A 17436-nucleotide genomic window follows, 5' to 3' on the forward strand; every position below is an offset into this window, starting at 1 on the left:
AGGAGTGGTGCTTGTTTGTGTGTGTGTGTGTGTGGGAGGTCAGGGGCCCAGGAGTGGCGCTTGTTTGTCCCCTACCCCAAGGCCAGCCCATGCTCCGGGCTCCCAGAGACCCCTGCTGCCCACAGGCTGGACGGTTGTGGAGAAATAGCTTCTCCCAGTGGATTGCAGTCTGAGCTGATGGTCCAGGTGTGCTGCCCTCCAGCTCTGAAAAGTGACTGGGGAAGCAGCTTCTATGCCATTTACGGAAAGGAAGGCCTTTCTGGGCAGTCCTCCGGGCTGCCTGGCTCCTCGCTTCCACCGTCCACCATGGAGCCCTTCTCGTGCCAGCTCAGATGGCCTGACGTCAGGGCCCGTGGTGGGGTCTGAGATTAGACGCCAGGGGGGAGGGACGGAGACCACAGGCAGGAGGGGAGAGAGATTGTACATTCCACACAAGGATGCACAAGAACCTATTGGTTGGCCGGGCGCGGTGGCTCACGTCTGTAATCCTAGCATTCTGGGAGGCCGAGGTGGGAGGATCACTAGAGCTCAGGAGTTTGAGACCAGCTTGAGCAAGAGCGAGAACCCATCTCAAATAAAAAAAAAAAAAATAGAAAGAAATTAATTGGACAACTAAAAAAAAAAATATATATATATATAAATTAGCTGGGCATGGCGGCACATGCCTGTAGTCCCAGCTACTCGGGAGGCTGAGGCAGGAGGATCGCTTGAGCCCAGGAGTTGGAGGTTGCTGTGAGCTAGGCTGACGCCACGGCACTCACTCTAGCCTGGGCAACAAAATGAGACTCTGTCTCAAAAAAAAAAAAAAAAGAAAGAAAGAACAGAACCTAATGGCTAAGCGCTCGGGGTGCTGGGGTAAGCAGACCTGGGCTGAAATCCATCTTGCCACCAGGAGCCAAGAAGAGCTAGCGGTAAACCCCGGGACACTCCAGGGCGGTGTGTGGCCAGGGCCGGTGTTCACAGGAAGCACAGGGTTAGCTGGCAGTGGGAGGGCTCCTCTCCCAGCTGGCTCTCCCACAGGAGGAAAAGGCGTCACTCTAATCAGGCTGCCCTGGTTCCAGATCAATCCTGGCCTCACAGGAGGTGTGGGGGGTGGGGGGGGGGAGCACAGCGGTGCAAGAAACTGGATTAGCCCTTTGATGCTGGGAGCTGTCCTGGCTGCAGCTCCGGCGGGAGGCAGGGAAGAGGCAGGGCGTGAGGACCAAGCCTGCAGGTGGCGGCCCGGCTCCCCCGGAGGCCTGAGGCTCCCCAGGGAGGCCTGGTCCCCAGCGCCACCAGCTCTCCTGCTGGTGGAGGGGTAGCAGGGGTACCTGGCGCAGACGGTGACAGCAGCCAAGGTCCTCACCACTGCAAGGCGGGGAGGCGTCCCCTGGGGTAGATGGTGAGCCCCAAAGACCCCAGGAGGTGAGGAGGCGGGGACGGGGCAGAGGAGGTGCCCGACACCCGTCAAGCCCCCGCCCCACGGCTGCGTGCTCCATGGGGCGCGACTGGCTCAGCATGTGTGGCTGGGAGCCACATGGCCCAGGGCTAAACCGAGGCTGCCACTTCCTGCCCGTGTGTCCCTGGCAAGTGACTGAAACTTTCTGAGCTCCAGGGTCCTCATCTGAAAATGGAGATAGCACACAAGGAACATGCTGTGTGAAGACCACATTACCGCGGTCCTCAAGGTGTAGTCCCGGGGTCCCTGGGAGTCCCTGAGAGTTTTTTGGGGGAATCCATAAGGTCAGAACGGTTTTCATAGCAAGACTAAAGTTATTTGCCACGTTTACATTTGACAGTGATGACACTAAGGCAATGGTGGGTGAAACTGCTGGTGTCTTAGCAGGAATCAGGGCAGCGGCACCAAACTGTTACTAGTCACTGTCTTCTTCTTCTGCACCACACACCTGCTCAACGGAGGCGTCGGCAAGAAACGCCGGTTTCGCTTACGAATGTCTTTTCATGAAGCAGCGAAGCTTATCATTTCATTAAATCATGATTCTGGAGGGCACATCTTTTCATATTCTCTGTGATGAAATGAGAAACTCACATTAAAGCACTGATGCTGCATGCTGCAATACAATAATTTCTCAAACAAACAAACAGTACCGAACACCTGTGCATCCGCGTGAGTTGCAGGCTGAACTAGCCACTTTTGTCACGGACTCCATTTTTACTTGAAAGAACAACTGACAGACTATAGTTATTCAGACTCGGGGGTTAAGCGGGCAGTTTTGCAAAAATGAATGAAGTGAGCTTGTCACTTCAAGAAAAACAACTGACAGTATTTGTTGCCAATGATCAACTTCAAGCTTTCAAACAAAACTTAGAATTTTGGAGCACACACCTGTTACCATAAAAGGGACTTTTATGCTAAGATCGGTGGAAATATTAATGGATAGGATTTGTTAATATTGCTAAATGAAATCTGTCAGTCTTTGGAAAATCTGCACAACTCAGCACACCAGTGTCTTCCAAATGACAAATGCATGATGTTACAAAATCCTGCACAGAGGCAAAAGACCAATTCTAAGTGTGAGGTTTTAGATTCCTCATTGCATCTAACCTTTACGAAACCACCACTTGTTGCTGTCATCTCAAAGAAAAATATCCACAATGTTCTGAAAAGGCTTTATTAAATTGTCTCCTTTCCAACTACATAGCTGAGTGAGGCTGGATTTTCTTTCATATGTCAATCAGAGTAACTTATTGCAGACAGATGAACACAGAGGCTGATAGGAGAATCCAGCTACCTTCTAGTAAACCAGATATTAAAGAGATTGCAAAGATGTTAAGCAAAGCCTTTTTACTTCTTTCTAGATATTCTTATAAGGTAAAATTTCTACTAATTTTTTTGTCTTATAAAATACAGTTAATTTTTATTAAAATATGTTGTGTTGACATGCAACGAGTTTATTATTGTTTTTGTTTTTTTTTGAGACAGAGTCTCGCTTTGTTGCCTAGGCTAGAATGAGTGCCGTGGCATCAGCCTAGCTCACAGCAACCTCAAACTCCTGGGCTCAAGCAATCCTTCTGCCTCAGCCTCCCAAGTGGCTGGGACTACAGGCATGCGCCACCATGCCCGGCTCATTTTTTCTATATATATTAGTTGGCCAATTAATTTCTTTCTATTTATAGTAGAGACGGGGTCTCGCTCTTGCTCAGGCTGGTTTCGAACTCCTGACCTCGAGCAATCCGCCCGCCTCGGCCTCCCAGAGTGCTGGGATTACAGGCGTGAGCCACTGCGCCCGGCCTGTTTTTTTAATTTTTTTTTTTTTTGAAGTCATTTGGAGTGGAACTGTTTTTTTAATTTTAATTTAAAAATGTTCTTTTAAATTTCAGCATATTACGGGGGTACAAATGTTTAGGTTATGTATATTGCTCTTGCCCCACCCAAGTCAGAGCTTCAAGTGTGTCCATCCCCCAGACAGTGCGCACTGCACCCATTAGGTGTGTATATACCTATTCCCCCTCCCCCCTCATCTGCCCAATCCCCGATGAATGTTGTTACTATATATGCACTTAAGTGTTGACCAGTTAATACCAATTTGATGGTGAGTACATGTGGTGCTTGTTTTCCCATTCTTGGGATACTTCACTTAGTAGAATGGGCTCCAGCTCTATCCAGGATAATGCAAGAGGTGCTAGTTTTTTGTGGCTGAGTAGAATCTCATGGTATACATATACCACATTTTATTAATCCACTCATGTATTGATGGGCACTTGGGTTGTTTCCACATCTTTGCAATTGTTAATTGTGCTGCTATAAACATTCAAGTGCAGGTGTCTTTTTTACAGAATTTTTTTCCTTTGGGTAGATGCCCAGTAATGGGGTTGCTGAATCAAGTGGTAGATTTACTTGTAGCTCTTTGAGGTATCTCCATATTGCTTTCCACAGAGGTTGTACTAGTTTGCAGTCCCACCAGCAGTGTGTGAGTGTTCCCATCTCTCTGTATCCACGCCAACATTTAGTGTTTTGGGACTTTTTAATAAAGGCCATTCTCACTGGGGATAAGTGATATCTCATTGTGGTTTTGATTTGCATTTCCCTGATGATTAGAGATGTTGAGCGTTTTTTCATGTTTGTTAGCCATTAGTCTATCTTCTTCTGAAAAGTTTCTGTTCATATCCTTTGCCCACTTTTTGATAGGGTTGTTTGATTTTTTCTTGCTGATTTTCCTGAGTTCTAAATAGATTCTAGTTATCAGCCCTTTATCAGATGTGCAACATGTGAATATTTTCTCCCATTCTGTAGATTGTCTGTTTGCTTTCATGATAGTTTCCTTGGCTGTGCAGAAGCTTTTTAATTTAATCAGGTCTCATTTATTTATTTTTGTGTTGCTGTGATTGCCTTTGGGGTCTTCTTCATAAATTCTTTGCCTAGACCAATGTCTATCAGAGGTTTTCCAACATTTTATTCTAGAATTCTAATGGTTTCATGCCTTTGGTTTAAGTCTGTTATCCACCGTGAGTTGATTTTTGTGAAAGATGTGGATCCTCTTTCAGTCTTCTACATGTAGCTATCCAGTTTTCCCAGCACTCTTTTCCCCAGTGTATGTTTTTGTCTGCTTTGTCCAAGATCAGTTGGCAATATAAGGATGGTTTTATATCCGAGTTCTCAGTTCTGTTCCATTGGTCTATGTTTCTGTTCTTGTGCCAGTACCATGCTGTTTTAGTTACTATAGGCTTGTAGTGTAGCTTGAAGTCTGGTAAATTGATGCCTCCCAATTTGTTCTTTTTGCTTAAGATTGCTTTTGCTATATGAGGTCTTCTATGGTTCCATATGAAACGTAAAAATATGGAGCGCTTCATGAACCTGTGTGTCATCCTTGAGCACGGGCCATGCTAATCTTCTCTGTATCATTCCAATTTTAGTATACGTGCTGTTAAAGCGAGCACTGTTTTTTTTTTTTTTTTTTTTTTTTTTTTTTTTTTTTTGAGACAGAGTCTCACTTTGTTGCCCAGGCTAGAGTGAGTGCCGTGGCGTCAGCCTGGCTCACAGCAACCTCAATCTCCGGGACTCAGCGATCCTACTGCCTCAGCCTCCCGAGTAGCTGGGACTACAGGCATGCGCCACCATGCCCGGCTAATTTTTTTTTTTTGTATATATATTTTTAGTTGGTCAATTAATTTATTTCTATTTTTGGTAGAGACGGGGTCTCACTCAGGCTGGTTTTGAACTCCTGACCTTGAGCAATCCACCCGCCTCGGCCTCCCAAAGTGCTAGGATTACAGGCGTGAGCCACCACGCCCGGCCTGTTGTTGTTTTTTAAACTTATAATTTGGAAATGTCTCAGCTTTAATTGTGAACGCAGTAAATATTGATAGATGTAACCCAAATAAGCAAACACTCTTGGAAGGTCCTCACTAAGTAGATCTCAAGAACCACCATTCTAGGTAAAGCCCAGCCTGGACCTGGATGCGGTGAGTGCCAAGGAAGGACTGCTCGGTCCCCAGAGTGCCAGGGTTCCCAGGATTTGGTGCCACCAGGCAGACCCTGGGGACATTCCTGGGTCTTGGGCATCCAAGGTCAGCCTGGCAGCCTTGCTGGGGAGCCTGCCCAGAGCAAACCAGCACAGAGAGGTGCAGCCAGGGTGGAGGGTGCCTCAGGGAGCACTTTGCCCCTGGCTTCCAGGCCTCCAGGGCTGCCTGGGGCTGGGAGAGATGGGCGTCCAGGGAGAGCCCCCTTAGTGACCTGCCTTTACCAGGACATTTTTCCTTTATCTGTCTTGTATGCTGGATTTGTTAATATTAGAGTTTACTCAAGCTTCCATTTAAAGAAAGGGGTTTCAGGCTTTACAAAAATTTAAAAACTTTGTAGTCCAGGCCTTTATTTTAAAGACAAGGCTCAGAGAGGGAAGTGACTTCTCAAAGAACATATGGCAAGCAATCAGGTCAACTGTGAGCAAGGCAAAACCAACATGCGAGACCACGCTAAAGCATGTCTCAGCCTACCTAGCCCTGTGTCCGTGCAGTGAGAACTCAACCAATAGTCATACACTGGGGCAAAATGCTTCCTTGAATATTATTCCATCTTTATGATGAGCCTGTGGTTTGTTGGGTATAATTGATAGGTCATAATAGTCCCCTGTTTTAAGTGTACAATTCAGTGATTTTTTTTTTTTAGTAAACTTACAGCATTGTACAACTATCACTGCAATCCAGTTTTAGAGTATGTGGCATTTGACCCATTTACAGAAGAAAACAGTAAGTCTCAGGAAGGTAAAGTAAGTGTCCCTAAGGTCACACTGCTATTGGGTGACAGGATTCAAGTTTGTCTGCCCCCAGTGCCGCACTCCCCCCATGCTGGCACTGCAGAGAAGGGGATCAGGCGGTCCCTTGCCAGGGGACCATGGACAAATGCCCCAGCACAACCCAGTGTCCACAGCACTCTCTAGAGCTGGGCGTGCCATCCAACCCAGGCACTGGTTCTGTCCACACAGCTCTGTGCACCCAGAGGACACCAGTCTCCTGGTCCCCCTCGTAAGTAAAATCCCCCACACCCGAGGGACTTGAAGCGCTTCCCTTCCCCTGTCTTACTGAGCAAGCAAGGCCTCTGAGGGGCATGTGCTGGGAAGTACCGTCTCCAGGATGTAAAATCGGCCCTTAACACTGGTAACCACGAATGATGAGGAAGTTCCCCCTCATGCCTAGCCACATTCCTCTTGCTGTACTAAGTATCCATTTCCTCTTGCTATACACTTTCCTGTCCTCCTGCTGCTGGCTCCGGGGGTCAGTGTACACAGTTCAGTGGCCGCAGAGAAAAGCTGAGAGCCGGAGGCAGAATTAAGGACCGTGTCTCCCTGGACAATTGCCTGTTGCGATTAAGATTTAGCGCCCGGCCTCCCAGGAAGTGCTGGCTCTTCCCCCAGGAAGACCAGGCAGTGGCCATGTCTCTTCTGTGGCTTTGGTGGCTCTGGCACTGAGAGAAGGTGGTCGGTTTACCCTGGGAGGACAGGCGGAGGGACAGGCAGGGAGGTTCTGGAGGGCGGGGGAAGAGCCACCTTCACCAGGTCAGGTGTCTGCCCAGCACGCCTGGCCTAACGGAGCAGGGAGCACCCGTCCCTTGGCTCCTTGGAGCATGTGCGGGGCTGGGTGAGTGAGCGCCCTGGCACGCGGCTCCCCCGGCTCGGCTCTGTAGGGCTGCTGCTAGCGCTGTGCGGAGTAGGAGCAGGGAGGGACCCAGGAGCAGTAAAAGATGGGGGTGCACTGGGATGAGGGGGGCGCTGAGAAGGTTGAGCTTTCCGTGGTGGGGGGATGAGACCCTGGATGTGGTCCCGTGGGGGTCTCCAGCTAGCACAGGAATTAGGAATTAGGTCCCAGATCCTTCACCTTCCCGGCACCCCGGGGTGCTTCCTCTCCCTCCCGCTCTTCCGCTCAGTGCCGGCTGTCCTGCAGACGGACCCTGGCCCGGCAGCTGTCGGACAAGGGAGAAATCGAGAGTGAGTTTGGAAGTGCTTGGAGGCAGGGAGGAGAAGCTTCCCTAGGGCAGGGTTTTCCTTTCTTTTTAAATTTTATTTTTCCCAGCTTTATTGAGGTTTAATGGATGAATTAAAAAATGTTTAAATTCAATATGTACAACGCAATGATTTGATATATGCATACATTGTATAATGATTACCGCAATCAAATTAACCAGCACAGTTACCCTGTGCGTGTGCGCGCGTGTGCCTGTGTGTGTGTGCGTGTGTGACTGGTGAGGACACCCGCGGCGTTTCAGCACCCCCAGGACTCTCAGTTCTGGGGCACAGGGCGCTGGCCCTTTCTCCGTCCAAAATAGACTAGACAGATTCCCGAAACAGCCCCTCCCGGGGGGTCTCACCCGCTGCCCTATATTCGGGGAGCATTTCCTTCAGCACTGAGCTTCGTGCACCTCAGGGCATTTGGCTCAGAGACCAGGGAAGATCCCCAACTTTACACGCACGTCACACGCGCGCACACACACACGCACACGCATGCACGTGCACGCACACACACACAGACACGCACAGCTCTTGGCAGGTTGCCAGTGGGGGTGGGCAGTGGACGCCTCCCTCTCACATTCCTAGGAAACTGAGGACGTAATTGAACCCGAGGCCTCCCTAGTCCACACGCCCCTTGCCAGCTCGGCTCAGGACGCTCTGGCTGGGGTCCTGCGCTCGGTTCCGGCTCGGTGCTGGGGGGGCAGTTGTGCGGTCTGCACGCACACTTTGGACCCGTGGCTTGCCCCCCGACCATCGCTGCCTTCCCAGCCTGCGTGGCAGCTGCCACCTGCCATCAGGAGCCCACACTGTCAGCGAGGCGCGGCTGGCTGCAGCTGTTAGCACGGCGCTGTCTGCAGGCGGAATGGATCGGGGCTGTGGTCCTCAGAAACGGGGGGCTGGGTGGGAAGTGAACGAGACAGTGGATCTGGGACCAACGCTTGGGGCTCCAGGTGCTGCCCTAGTGACAGAGGTGGTGGAGGAGAGGGCGATGGGGAAGAAAGGTGTGTAGGAAAGCAGGTAGACATTAAATCCTTGCACCAACATGAAGGGCTCATCTGGTCTCCCTGCTTCAGATATACCCCACGGTGCTAAGATGCTGCTTTTTGTCCAAAGTCTTCTAGAGAAAGAATTCATGGCACTACCTGTTCTCCCTTCTCAGTGTTGGAGCCGGGACTAGAAGGTGGGACCTGGCCTTGCAGCCTCTCACCTGTGTGGCTCAGGGCCGCCCTTCACTGTTCCCCGCTCATTCGCTTCCTCGCTCATTCATCCAAGCAGCAAACCCTCAGCAGCCAGCGCTCTGTGCAGAGCACAGTGGTGATGGAGACAGAGCAGAGAGTCCTGCTCACAGGCCAGGGAAGCAAGGCATTAAACAAAAGAATCACACAGCCGACTGTCTAATTACAATTAGCATGATAATTGGCATGAAGTAAAAAGTGCTTGATGCTCCAAGGGTCTATAATGGGGGTGCAGCAGGGTGGGGAATAGTGGTGCGAGGCCACCAGGATGCATGGGCTGTGGGTGACAGATCCCCTCTGGCACTGCCAGGGCTGTGTGTGCCTGGTACATACATGTAACACACAACCTGGCAGGGCAGGGTCCATGGGAAGGGTTCTGAGCTGGGAGGCAGGATGTGGGTTATAAACAGGGCTGGATTTCTGGCTGTGCCTCTAGTTCCCCAGCTAACCTTGAGCTTGTCACTTCCCCTCTTTGTTCCTTCCTCCGTAAAATGGGGGAGATTCAACTAGGAAATCCCTGAAGTCCCTTCCCAGAGGCCCAGAAAAGCATCAGAGGTTTCCCAAGGCCAAACTGTGGGTCTTCCCCTGGAGACTGAGAAAGGGATGTAGGAACAGGCTGACAAAGCTCCTTGGCCACTCACTCTGGACAGTAGGGGCGGGCGGGGCGGGCGAGGAACAAGCGCAGATGAGGGGCCCACGGCCCCTGATCTCACAGATGGAGGAGTGGGTGCGGCAGGTGCTCCCTGGAGGGGCTGGAATCAGGGATGGAGACAGGATAGGAGGCGGCTGCTGCCATCGCACCCGGGGCAAGGATGGAGCCATGGCTGAAAACGAGCAGCGTTAAGACTAGACATTAGGCAGCACGTTCTTGCTGGTAGCCCTGAGACATCTGGCAGCTGATCAAAGGGGTGTGAGGAAGTGCCATATACCTGTTGCAGAGAAGCAGAGACAGAGCCTTTCAGAGGGACATGCTTTGCACAGAGCCGGGGGCGAGGGTGACCTCACAAGGTCCCTTCCGCAGACAAGTCTGTGACTCTCCTCCTCTCGTTGCCACTGGCGTGGGCGCCGTCTGGACGTCTGCAAGAGGAAGACGTCGGGTCCCCTTGGAAATGAGGTTTGGGCATAAACCATCCCCAGCTCACATCTCTCGATGACCCATGTGGCTAACTGGGCAGTTGTCACCCTCAATCAAATCGAGTCCAATTACACCTTTGCTCCCTGCCCTGCTCTAATATAAATGTGGCTTCTGAGAAGTGTGTTAGCTGCCGGCAGCAGGGGGCTGGGAGGCCGCTTTGAGGGCTAAGAGAGGCCTGGGGGGGGTTCCTGTTTCAGACCCAGAAACAAGGGCTGGAGGTGGGCTCCTTGGGGGTGTGGGGTTAGGCACCCCATGAAGCCTTCTTCTCAGTAGCCCTGAGGCAGTTGGATCTCTAGGTCAAAGGGATGGGTCAGATGCCCTGCCAAGGGTCCTTTATGTCCTTGGACTTTCTGTTGCTGTGGTCACAGGTTCTCCCTGTGTGTGCAGGTGGAGGGTGTGTCACACTCATGCACGTGTCTGCCTGCAGATTGCAAAAGGTCTGGTGACACCCTGCTTCCTCTTTCTACTGAGGAAGATGCTCTGCACCTTTCAAAATGATTTTTACTGTCAGACAATGGGATTAGTCTATAGCATGAATGATTTCAGGTAGATCTAAGGAGGCATTTCCAGACACTAAGCGTGCTTAAACATTGTAGCAGGAGACCGAGCAGGTGGTGAGACCTCCCTCAAGGAGAAGAGAGGTCTGGGATGGGATAGGCACGGGGAAAGGATGAACTGACGATCAGATCCCTCCCATCAGAGGGTTTCCGTGAGTGCAGGTGCAGATGTGCAAGGAGAGCTGAACGTGTGCACGGTTGTCAACCAACCGACTTGTATTCAATTTGTCAGAGGAGAAGGGGGGGAGGAGGAGAGGAAATGGGGAGAAGAGGAAGAAGATTAGGAGGAGGATGGAAAGAGGAGGAAAAATAAGAAGAAAGAGAAGAAGGGAAAGGAGAAGGAGGAGGGGATGGGGAGGAGGAGGAGGAGGAGAATAATGCTAGACATAGCAGGGCTTGGCAGGGTGGGACCCCCTCTTCTATCACTGCCATGAAGTTATTGCTGAGGAAGGGGATGGGTGCGGCTGTGTGTGTGTGTGTGTGTGTGTGTGTGTGTGTGTGTGTGAATTAGGCATCAGGAGACATCAGTTATGCGAGTCAGACCTGCAATAGGACGTGCAGGTGCCCCCCACCGTGTGGATAGGGCTGCCCATTTACATTCAGGTCGCTGTGCATCTCCTGCTAAAACGCTCCTTTGCATGTGGTCTGTGTGCAGATGCTGGGCACTCGCTCTGCCCACGAGCCACAGTCATTACCCTCAGTATCGAAGGGAGAGTAAAGGGTCCAGGACCTTATGAAGAATACAGCTTCTAGATTTTTCAGTAGGAACTCCAGTCTGGGGCTCAGGATGGACTCAGCTCCTTCTTTTATTATTATTATTTAAATTGTTATTATTATTTGGAGAGAGTGTCTCACTTTGTTGTCCAGGTTGGAGTGCAGTGGCACAATCAGAGCTCATAGCAACTTCGGACTCCCAAGGGCTCATGTGATCCTCCCACCTCAGCCTCCTGAGTAGCTGGGGCTATAGGTGTGCACCACCACTCTCAGCTAATTTTTTTTGATAGAGATGGTATCTCACTATGCTGCCCAGGCTGGGCTCAAGCAATCCTCCTGCCTCAGCCTCCCAAAGTGCTGGGATTATAGGCTTGAGCCACTGCGCCCAGCATAGATTCTTTCCTAACACAACTCTGATGGCATTCTACATGTTTCCTGGAGTATTTTAAGGTTTATACTAGAAAATGCATGAACCTCATTTGATGTTACTTTGCCACGAACAGAGCAGTGCATTTTTTTTTTTGACACTCTCCCAAACTTCACTCCAAGGACCCACAGGAGGGTCATAGTCACAGTCCTGGACTTCAGAGGTGTGATCTTGAAAGATCCCGATACTAAACCTTCAGCCTCTTGGCGGGACCTTTCTAAATCAGCCCACATTCTGTTACCTACAAATCGTCCAAATTTCTCTTGGTCTTCCCTTCTAGTGATTTTCTTCTTAGAAAACTTTCCTCTTTGGCTAACCAGTATTAGTCATGTTTTCTTTTTCCTTTTCTTTTTTTTTTTTGAGACAGAGTCTCACTCTGTTGCCCAGGCTAGAGTGAGTGCCGTGGCGTCAGCCTAGCTCACAGCAACCTCAAACTCCTGGGCTCAAGCAATCCTCCTGCCTCAGCCTCCCGAGTAGCTGGGACTACAGGCATGCGCCACTATGTCCGGCTGATTTTTTCTATATATATTAGTTGGCCAATTAATTTCTTTCTATTTATAGTAGAGACGGGGTCTCGCTCTTGCTCAGGCTGGTTTTGAACTCCTGACCTCGAGCAATCCGCCCGCCTCGGCCTCCCAGAGTGCTAGGATTACAGGCGTGAGCCACCGCGCCCGGCCGGTCATGTTTTCTCACAGTCAGCTTCTCTGAAAGAATTTGCATCTCAGTATCTTAGGGTTAAGTGGCCATGCCTAGTTCAAAGTGATGAGAAGAGGTGAGCAGTCGGGGCTGCGCACTGGACCCTTTCCAAGGTCCTGGACATCTCCCTTGGAATTAGCCTCTGCCTTCTTCATGTAAAGGGTCCCTTGAATCTGACCTAGCACCCTTGCAATGCGGAGAGCCCCAACAGTGCTTAGAAATGCAAACCCTGGCTGCCTGGGTCGGTGGTTCAGCACCATGGACAGAGCTCAGTGCCGTCCTCCTTTGCAGACAGGGTCACAAGCCAAAGTCCTAACTTTCCAATTTTGGAGGTAGAGGCTGAGTGAGGGGAAAACCAGTGTTGTATGATATTGTTTCTACCCTTTACTGTGAGATCTTGGCCAAGCCATCTCCTTTCCCGGGACTCCACTTTTCCATCTATAAAACGTGGAAGATGAACTCCAAGTTCAACTATACCATGAGCCCGAGCATCTATGATTGTCTTTTCCTGAAGGTGCTTGCAGTCTTGACCTGCAAGGCCTGGGTTAGGTTAGGGCCAGTATAGCTGTAGATGACAGGAATATGTGACCTTCGGTCCTGCCATCTAGCTATGGTCTCTCAAGGTAAGTGGCTTGCATCTCTCTCCAGCTTGCCGAAATGTTTAGAACAGGAACATCTTCCCTGTAATAGTCATTATTCTAGAAACTTCATTGCCCACTCTACCCATAGGCCAAATCTGGCCTGAGTTGGGGGGCAGGCTGGGTTTTTGTGTGTAGAGCGGGCACGTGAGCTTAGCTGGGGCAGAGCCTCCAGGTGGGACTGGCGCTGAGTAGGCACACCTAGAGGGAGGGAGCTACATGGGGATTAGAGAGGAGAATCCAGGCTTCTCCATGTGCAGATCAAAGAGGGTACCAGAGCCGGGCCTGTCCCTCACTCACTCTGCTGCAGTGACACCGCCCCAGGAGCAGGGCCGGGATGCAGTGGGAGCAGCCTGCAATGGCAGGAGTGGGCATGGCTGGTGAGAATGACACGAAGCCAGATGAGAGGGGAGGGCTGGGCAGAGCCTGGCAGCTGTCCAGAGCTCTGAGGGCTGGGGGAGCCTGGTGGCGGGAAAGAGAACAGAGTGCCAGACGGTGGCTGGGTCCTCCTGTGCTTGTCACAGGGCTGCACCACATTTCTGGTCTCTTGATTCATCTGAGCAGGGTCATTCCTCTGCTTCCAGGGAGGAGCCTGCAGGGAGGAGGAAGCACTTCTTCTCTATCCTCTAACTTTTTCTCTTCCTGTCCTCTCCCGTCTACATCTCTTCCTTGTCCAGGGCACTTAGGCTGGGGCAGAAGGTGTAAGTAATTGTCATCCCTGGAGTCATGAGACAGGCAGCCCGGGCTCCATGTTCTGAGGAGTAGGATCACATGGAACCCTCCACAACCTACAAAACACAAGGGAAATTCCAGGCAATATCTAGGTTACCTCTTATTGCTCCTTTTGGTGATCCTGCCCTTAATCTTCCTTCAGAGATGCCAAGTGACCACCTGGTGTCCTCTAGTACCCAGCATCTTCCTGCCCCAGCCCTGAGAGCAGTCCTGGTGTGTCTTACTCTGCAGCCCAACACTCAGATTTGCCACCCCTTTGCTGAACACAGCACTCCTCCCAGCAAAAAGGCACCTGGTGTTGAATAGGCAGCAACGCCTCCCTGGAAAGGCTGGGTGAATGGCGGTGGGAATCCAGGCGTGGTGTGGGCTGGTGGCGAGCATGTTTCAGGCATGCTTCCTGGTGCCATTCATAACACGAGGTAGTTCACTGTCTGCCTGGCCAGTGGGTAAAACCACTGGTGGGGCGTGGGGAGGGCGACCCTTGCTTGGCAGAGGACCCTGTGGGTACCTCCTGGGTACAGTATCTTTGAGGGAGAGAACCAGGGGCTTCAACCTCTAACGCCAGGAGTACCCATTACTCCGCCCTGAAAACCATTCCCCAGAGAGGGTGGCTGTTCCAGGGCACAAGGCCAGCCTAGGCGGGTGCCACAGTCTTGCTGCAGCCAGCCCAAGGCTTTGGGTCTTAAAGAGAATCGATTCTACGTCTTATCTTCTCCTAGGCCCAAGGAGCACAAGCCGCATGGAGACTCATTTTGATCCACTCTTAGGAAGATGATTCTAACAGAGCAAGGACTTGCTCTGTGTCAGTTGTGAATCCAGTGCCTCATCCAGTGCCGGCACTTGGAAGATGCTCGGTGAATAGCTGTTGAATGGATGTTGAGGATTTAGTGCCGTCCAGAGGCTCGGTGGCCTGCCTCAGCAGACACGAGCTCCTTGTCCTTGGGCATGTCTCAGCAGGGGCCAGGGGACCCTTCAGCTGCTGGGTGATGGGAGGGACTCCTGCGGGCGGCACTGATGGCTTGGGCGCGAGGGCCTTTGCCCCTCTGCTCTGAGAATCCACCATTCAGCGACCTCTTTTGAAGAGAGGAGATCTGCAGAATGGGCTGCAGTGGGCCTGGCAGGGAGCGTCTTGCTAGGGCCGAGCAGCCAAGTACCAACCACCTCTGCTGCATCGACCTGCCGCAAGCACGCTTGTCAGACTCGGTGACGAGAGCCTGTCTGTGTTTCTTTTCTTGGACATCCTTACTGTGAGGCTCCTGTGTCCCGTCCTCGGCCGGGCCTGTGACTTGCTGGCCATCTGCTCAGTGGGGTGATAGTCATCTGACCGCTGCGCGCACTTTCCGAGGTGGGTGCGCCGTGGGCCCCTGGGTGGGAGGGCCATGCGAGACACCGCTGGGGGGGTGCAGGTAGCGTGGGTGCGGGTCCCGGCTCTGGCTGATCCCTGCTGTGTCCCTGGCTCTGGCCCTGCTGGGCATGAATAATTGATGGTGACTAATGGATCTTTGCTCCTGTATGAAATATTCAGCAGGGATCGTGGCAGGTCTGTGTAATCAGATGTTTCTTGCTGCCCTCCTGGTAGGCGTGGGTCCCCCGGGTGTCCCTAACACTCAGAGCCTTGGGGCGGCGGGGGGCACTTCCCTAGAGAGAGGTGGGTTCTGTGCAGGGGGCAGGGGGGCAGCCTTCTCAGGGTGCGCTTTACAGGGGAGGGGGCAAGGCCCATGGTCCTTGATTCTGGGGACGGGGCTTGCCTACTTTGTGAGGGTGTCTACACTGCCTGACATTCAGAATGTTGGGGGACTGCCCGCAGGGCTGACCAGCAGGAAACAAAGGAACAGGCGCAGCCTGGGTGTCTCAGCAGGGTGCTGATGGTGACAGAGTGGGAAACCGTTGTCTCCCACCGAGCTCCCTGTCCCCTGGGTGCTCAAAGCAACCCTGTCACCAGCCTCCTTATGCAGCTTGCGGGGTTACATGATGGGCTAAGGTCACACGGCCGGTGAGCTGTGGAGCTAGCCCTCCTGCAGCGCTGTGTCTGCAGCAGCAGCCCCTGGTCCCTTCTCCCCGCCCCACCCCTGCCGCGCCCCCTCCTCCTCTTCCCTCTGACGGTGGGATGATGTTATTGGGATCCCGAGATAGAATTACAGCCACAGCAGCCATATGCTTGGGAGGGCTGGCTGGTCCCTGATGGGGGATGGGATCATGGGAATGTGTGTGCGCGCGCGCGTGCTCATGTGTGTGTGCCCGTATGCGTGTGTGCGTGCTTGTATGTGTGTGTGCTCGTGTGTGCGCGTGTGCTCGTATATGTGTGCGTGTGCGTATATGTGTGTGCTCATGTGTGCATGTGTGTGAGTGCTCATGTGTGTGCCTATGCGTGTGTATGTATCCTCGTGTGTGCCTGTGTGTGCGTGTGCGTGCTCATGTGTGTGCGCTCGCGTGCTCGTGTGTGTGCCTGCTTGTGTGTGTGTGTGCGTGTGTGTGTATCCTCGTGTGTGCCTGTGTGTGCGTGTGCGTGCTCATGTGTGTGTGCGCGTGTGCTCGTGTGTGTGCCTGCTTGTGTGTGTGTGTGCGTGTGTGTTTAGAGGCAGGGCCTGCTGGCTCGTCCCTGCACCTGTGGTGTGCTCAGCATGCGTGCTCGGGGAGGTGTGCTTAGGGAGCAGGGGCAAAGCGTTCCGGCCACACCTGCCCCCGCCCGTCCTGAGCAGCTCAGCAGGGGGGGTGAGCCCCCCACCTCCCCAGCACGGATCGAACCCAGGAACTCCGGGAGGAGACCGGCCCGGCTTCGCAGAGGGGGACTGCGCCAATGGCTTGAAGGCAGCGCCTTCCGTGCTGCGCTTGGTCCCTCGGAGCTTCTCCGGGAGTGTGGCCTTCCCGGGCCCCGGGCCACGCTGGAGTGCCCACGTCCTGACTCCCTGCTGGGATGGTCCCTCTGCCGCACGGTCCCCACTTCTGCCACCGCCGTCGGAGCTTGGGTGAGGAGACTCCCCGAGGACGTCCCCGCTTTAGAGACGAGCAACTTAGCCCAGCCCTCCCTCGCCGCTTCTGGAAGGCCCCCGGGAAGGGCCAGAGCCCCAGCCCTCCCCCCGCAGCTCGCACACCCCTCCGTCCTCAGGAAGTTCTTCCTGCTCTCGAGTCTGCGGCCCTCGGCTGCGGCCGCCCATGTCCTCTCGTTCCTCTGGCTGCGGCTCTCTCCCTTCAAGGTCTCATGTGACGTCGCAGGCGTGGGAGACAGATGAGTAATGCTTGCTTAACAGGGAGGAAAATGCAATTCGGGATTTTGGGTTTAGAGCCAAATCCCTCTGTAGCTATCTCTCATCTCCGACTCGACACATTTCTCCGCTCGATACCTGGGCACCGTCCAGGGGGCGGGATCAGCGCACCCGTGCAGTGCGGGCCTGCTGGCTGTCCCTGCTGCGTGCAGCCCCGGCCTGTGCCAGACCCTCGGAGCTGTGCCGTCCCACTGGGGCGGGCCAGAGCGTCACAATGACAGGCCGTCCCTGCGAGGGATGCATAACCTTAACGAGCTTCCCTCACATCCTGTCACTTCGCCCTCCTGATGACGGTAGGGCTGGAGGAGGAGGGCGGAGGGAGCTATGGGAGGTCACATTAGCCCATTTTACAGATGAGGAAACTGAGGCTCAGAGAGTAAAGTAGGGTGCCAGAGTTCACATTGCAGGGTGGAGTGTGAAGGCCCGTTTTGGGCCCTGCTCTGAAAGCTAGCCCCTGGGCATGGCGAGCAACAGCCACCACAGGACGGGCTCGGGGGTCTCTGCTTCAGGACGGGCTGTGGCCGACCGGGTGGGCTGCCACCCAGGGCACTGTCTCCACCCTTCCATGTGTCCTTGAGTTGTGACGGCCGAAAAGAC

At 53.0% G+C, this 17436-nt stretch overlaps 1 protein-coding gene and 1 non-coding gene across 2 annotated transcripts in view; one reads left to right on the forward strand and one right to left on the reverse strand.

Annotated features, from left to right (window-relative positions):
• SYT2 (synaptotagmin 2) overlaps positions 1-17436 on the forward strand; it is a 121519-nt gene that overhangs the window by 7675 nt on the left and 96408 nt on the right. The window lies entirely within an intron of this gene.
• On the reverse strand, positions 4772-4878 carry LOC142864016 (U6 spliceosomal RNA). The gene has a single exon (XR_012914614.1). It is a non-coding gene; the product is annotated as a U6 spliceosomal RNA (small nuclear RNA).

Source organism: Microcebus murinus, chromosome 23, assembly GCF_040939455.1.
Source record: "Microcebus murinus isolate Inina chromosome 23, M.murinus_Inina_mat1.0, whole genome shotgun sequence".
Lineage (NCBI taxonomy): Eukaryota > Metazoa > Chordata > Mammalia > Primates > Cheirogaleidae > Microcebus > Microcebus murinus.